Below are 6,619 nucleotides of genomic sequence, written 5' to 3' on the forward strand. Positions count from 1 at the left end.
AATTGTTTCAGGAACACGTTCTTAAAAAGAAATGCGATAACTAGATCCTGTATACATTTTAAAAATACTAAATTTTAATTCTTTTCAATATTTTTTAGTAAATATTTATTTATTAAATTATTTAGTAAATATTTAGTAAATATTTAAGATTAATATATATTTATTTGATACAAGAATCACTAATTTAATTTAACTATCCATCTTTTTTATTGAGCAAATATTTATTCACAGTAAACAAATTTACTAAGTATTAATATATATTTCTTTAATTAGTACTGTAACTAAATATTTACTTATGATACTATTTAAAGAAATTATATATTAAGATTTATTAGTAAATTTTTTCAGTTATATATTTATTTTATGTATCAATAAGGAAAGTTATAATAAGAAAAAAAATGTATATTATAATATTACAATAATTTTTCCTTACACATTGTAAGAAAAATATAACTTTCCTTGTTAGGACATAAAATTTCTGACGTTTCAAGTTGTTATCAGTTTGCACGTTTCTTCTCACGCAGTCTTTATGAAATACGAGCGCAAGTTTATTCGAGATTTTCTTGTCAATTTCGATATGATTGGCGTCAGTAAGAACACTTTTCTCCTCGTTATTATTTCACTCACATTTTATAAAATACAAGCATTCCAGGTATTTTACTAATTTTATCATATTCACTTTTCTCATTACTTTATTTTTACCTTTCTTTGCTTCGGTAAGTATACATTTATTGAAAAAGTTCTCGTTGAAAAGTTCTCGTCAATATTATTAACATAATACGCTGATACTTCGATTCTCGAGAGTATTTTATAAAATAGATTTTCTATCAATTTCGAGATGTATTATTTTTTTAATGTTATCATTTTGAAATCATCACGACAATTATTATGAGAAATTTATTATTTATAGCTTTATAATTATACTATAATTATATACATTGTGTTTTTTTTATCTCTTTTATCGTACGACATTGAAAATGATATTCAATAAGGATTGAAATATTTTATATTGTTATAACATTATTTCCATTATTTAATATAACTTTTTTGTAATTTAATATTTGCTACTTAATTATATCTATTAAAATTTAACTTGGTTCAGCTCAAACCTTTAATTCTATTGTTTGAATTTTAATTCAAATTAATCCTAATTTAAATAGATATTTATTAGTTTTTGTTTCTGTATTATTTTAAACTTTATTTATCTTTTTTATTAACATTTATATTTTATTACTAGAAAAACGATTATTTCAATTCGCGTTCTCTTTGTGTGCATGTAAACGTTGCACTGGATGAAAAATTCACGGTCCAAAGAGCTCAACGTTCAGTCCAGTGTAAGTGCGAGTTAATTTAACAGTACGTGTGGTCGCGAAACCGTTTTCCGTGACCGGATATCCTTAGAAATGGATAAAAGCACCGTGAACTCGGGAAATGCGGCAGCAAAGAGTTTCCGAGAAAATATCGATTCATGACGAAAGGTATTCGTCTACAACACCTGCGCGACTTCATCGATCAGCATTATTCATGCGTTTAATGTAAGCATCGCGCGAATTGATGACGCGTTTTACGGACACCAAGGTACATATATCAGGTCTGGTATATATATATTGGGTGTATATATATATATATATATATATGACGACGATGTATTTCCATTTCTAGCGTGAGGCCGGCTTTACACGTCATGTACACTCCGACGTGTCTATCGGCTGCTTTTATTATTGTGTTAGATTAATCAGGACTTATAGCGAACGCCTTACATTCCCAGAATTGAACGTTTTAAGTTGAAAAGTCTTTACAGCGTAATTTCAAGACAGGATTTAAACAATGTATACAATCTGAACAGAGATTTAAGCGCATCAAATTTAAGAAATTCAAAAGACTTCAAAATGAAATATATATAGCTCACCGATTTGAAATAAAATTTCCTTCTAGAAATTTGAAAATATTGATTTATTTTGATAAAATTTTGATTATAATTTTTGTAATATTAATAAAGAATTTATAATATTAATAAAATTGTAATATTACAATAATTAATTAAAGAAATAAAGAAAAGGAATTTAAGCAAATTTAAAAAATACAAGCCTTGAAAGTAAAATATTAACTTACGACTTGAAAAAAATTCGAAATAAAATTTGCTTCCGAAAATTCGAAAGTAATAGTTTACTCTTATTGTAATTTCTATAATATTTATTGTAATTTATTTTATTGTAGTTTCTTTAATATTTCTAATTTATGAATACATATTAGGTATGAGAAAAAGTTCGTGGCGTTTTTCCCATTAGATGGCATTAAAAAAATGCCACGAACTTTTTCCCACACCTAATATTTTATCATTTTTACATTATTAATAAAGAAGTACTAAAGAGACAATTAAGAAGTTTTAAACTTCAAATTTAAACAGTACAGAATATTTGAAAGTAAAATATTAATCCACTCAAAAAAATTCGAAAAAAAATTTGCTTTGAAGAATTCAAAAATTATGGTTCTTATACATTATAATTTTTATAATATAATATATTATGATTTTATATAATTACATATTTCATAATTTTTGTATTTGATATTAATACAAAAGTGATAAAAGAACAAAAGTTTACGGAAAAGATTTGCAACAATATATAAGTATATCTTCTATTTTCTCTTATTTTTTTCCATGATTCATCACAAAATTTATATTAAATAAAAATGTTACAATTAATTAAGAGCTTGTGAAAGCTTTTGATTTGAGCTATTATCTTACTCGATCATTAAACCCCAATCAATCAATAAACTGCATAATTGACCACATAATTATTGAATTTAACATAGTGTATCAGCATAGCGTTACAGGTTGCACATCGACGTTATGGATTAACGTTATAGATTAATGTTATGTTACACTCGCGGACTATTTCAGATATGCGATGGCTTTGCACTGTAGTTCTGCATTTCAGATAACAATGCACTATATTTAATATCCTCGATTCCCTAGCAAGTACAGATATGTATAATTATGATTTCCGAAAAAATTCTCCATCAATATGGAGATTATTTGAATCGCCCATATTTTATCTATCAGATGTTCCATATATAAAAATATTGATTCGCGTTATCGACACTGCGGTAATAACTACAACCCGAGTCCCATTTAAACAATTTAATTGATCGTTCATTAATTCAAATTTTGGAATTTTTAGTTAAAAACGAAACAAAAAATAAACATCGAGTCTCCAAATGATTTTGCTGCATGTACTGGCATCGAATTTCGAAAACTCGCGAGGTCATATATTACAAGATAAACCTGAGAAAGAGATAAGACAAAGAAACTGATAAAATTTCGAATTATTGCAACCAAAAGGCTCTTAGTAACAATTCGTCTCACGTTCGCATAATAAATCGGATTACGTAACAGTACGTATATCGCGAGCGCGAAGCTTCGAGATGTGATAACGTAACGGCCGACAGAGAAGCATGCACACGAAAAGTGAAAGGAACCTACCGGACGGGCGGACACTATTTTACCGGGCACTGAATGACTGAATGATTGAATGACTGACTGGCTGACTGCGGATGTTGGGCCCATGTTCTGCTTATATCGGCACGGTACCCCCGTGCGAATCCCCCACCCGTAGGGTAGACAAATCGCAAACGAGTATCTCGTAAACGATCCTGCACCGACGATACCAGCGACCGGATGATCATCGAAGATAACGGAAGATTCTGGACCCTCCGCTAGACCCCGTGCCGGCGAAAGAAGCCGGCACGGTATGATTCAGCCAATCAAATGTGGCTACACAATTGATGTTATAAAACGTAACGATAATTCCACAGCAACATAATTATCAGCCGCAAATATAATAAAAAAACGTTGTATATTTGTATCAATCCACAAGAAACAATCACTCGAATCCTTGTCAAAATTTTGTGTTGAATTTTTAATATATCCGCGAATGTTAATTTAACATAATATGATTGTGTTATTTGAATATTTTGTGTTAAATGATATTCAATATTCTCAACCGTTTGAGACATGTTAAATTTAACACAAATTTTCCAATTGTGTAGGAAGCAGCGAAACGCTGTAACAAGTTATTGTAAAATAAAAAAGTAATAAATATACACTGTTGGAAAATTTGTGTCGAATATGACACAATTTTACACGTCCCAAATGGTTCACTCAAATTTTTATGTTCATTTAACATAAGATGAATATGATATAGAAAAAAACACAAATATTGTAAAAAAAAAAATCACAAAAAAGATAACGCTAACATAATTTGTAAATAAATTGTAGAAGTATATTTTTTAGTATAATTAACATTTATGATATGTTAAATTAACACATATTTTATTCATTTATCTCAAAATTTAAAAACACATTATTTTTATGTTATTTACTCCTGATAAATTATGTCATTTTGACTAAAAAATAAATATCAATAATACAAAATTTAAACAATATATAATCATATTAAATTAAAAAATATACACTAGAGTATGTTAAAATTCTTAAGTGATTAACAAGAACGTAAATGGATTCTGACATAAATACTCAACTATTTTTTACTGTGCAAATGTAAGATATTGAAACTATCTGGCACATTCGGATCAATACCTGATAAAGATCAAAATATTTGAAAAGAAAAATGAATGTCATGAAATATCATTCTATAAAATATCTTTGAGATGATTATCACGGCAGTCTCATAAAATTTGTGTTGAATCTAATACATTTCACATATCATCTTAAACGATCTATCCATATTTTTTTATGTTAATTTAATACTATATTAATATATTAGGAAATTGTAACACAAATATTATGTAAAAAATTAATATAAAAGTAACATTGGCATAATTTGTAAGCAAATTCTAAAAAACACATTTCTTCAGTAAAATTAACATTTATAATAACATGTTAAAATAACACGTTCTAGTAAAATTAACATTTATACATAATATGTTAAATTAATACATTTTATTTATTTATCTTAAAAATAAATATATTATATTTTCTTATTTATTTCTACGTAAATTGTGTTATTTTAACCTTATAATATTGATTATTAAACGAAAAAAATATTCATTTAATATGTTCAAATAATACAATCACATTATGTTAATACTTAAATATATTAAAAATTCGACACAAAAATTTTAACAAAGATCGATTTTAACACAAATAAAAAACATTTTTTATATATATTTTTGATCATAAAAAGATAAGAGATAGGAACTTTATATAGAATCGATTAACAAGCGCGCAAATCCATGATGTAAATTCGGATGTGTTTATTGACTTGAACGTTAGCAGTTTAGTTTCGATTAGAGCTGACTGTTATTAGGAAGCTAGCAATGCGCCACACGACACAACATACGTACCATTTAGATTAATAGGATAATAGTGAAAAGGATGTTAGATATTCACGATCGGAGCTCTTGAATTTGTTCAAGTAACTAACTGCAATAAGTGTGTCACCAATGAATGTACACGAAACTTGTCGTCGTGAGAGCAAAATTAGCATCATTAGCGACTTGTTAACACTCGCGAAGAAATCCGAACATTAAACCTGTCGTTTTCACACGTAAAATCTGTCTGCCGAGCTCGGCAATAAATGGACATTTTATTCATTTACACATTCATTAAATATTATCTATATATGAGTCACTTACTGTTCGAAAAAATTATAAACTTTATTTTAATATCGTTCTTCTGTTTACTTAGTAAGTATTTATATAATACTTAATACTTTTAATTATACTTGAAGTTAATATGTATATTTAAACATTACATAATGGGATCACAATAATTAAACATGAAAATAATCGAAAAAGAATTAGAAATTTGCCTTGATAGTTAAAAAGGAGGATGCTTGCACAGAATATAAGAGATTCGTTTCCCGACCAAGGTAATTTTATTGTAAAAAATATTACCTCTATAATATTACCTATATTAATAATCAAATTATTAACATCTTGATCTTGATGATTTTATTTTATAGGCATCAAGATGCCTATAAACATCAATATTATTAAAATTGCTTGTCAATTTAATTGTGATTGTGTTATTACTCCGATTCACAGTTTAGAACTGTGTTTAAAGACCGACAAATTTGTCGGCGCGCAATTTGTTTGAACTGGAAATGTATAATGTATACCTAAATATAAATTCATAAGAAATATTATTAGGCACGAAGAACTGCCTTGACCGAAATATTTTTCACTTACATATGTAAAAACTGTGAATTAAAAACTCACTAAAAAGTTCCTTTTTACTTTACTAAAAAACTTTTTACTTTACTCTGAAAGTATTTTTTACTCGGATATACTTTTTTGGAATATTTTGACGTATTATTGTTTTAGTATTCACAAATTCTATAATATATCCATCTAAAAGATTCCTGTATCAAAATAGATATCAAAATCAAAATGTAGTACAATGACTAACAGTAAGTGGCGATGGCTATGGATATACATTTCAAATAATAATAATTATTTGAAAGATATTTTACTGTTTTCAAAATTAAGTAAATATTTAATTTAATTTAACTTAATTTAGTTTATTGACAAAGCTATAGAAAAAGTGACAAAACTATATATTAACAGAGTAATATAAAATATGATACAATAGACT

The sequence above is a fragment of the Atta cephalotes genome, assembly GCF_000143395.1.
Source record: "Atta cephalotes unplaced genomic scaffold scaffold00014, whole genome shotgun sequence".
NCBI classification, from domain to species: domain Eukaryota; kingdom Metazoa; phylum Arthropoda; class Insecta; order Hymenoptera; family Formicidae; genus Atta; species Atta cephalotes.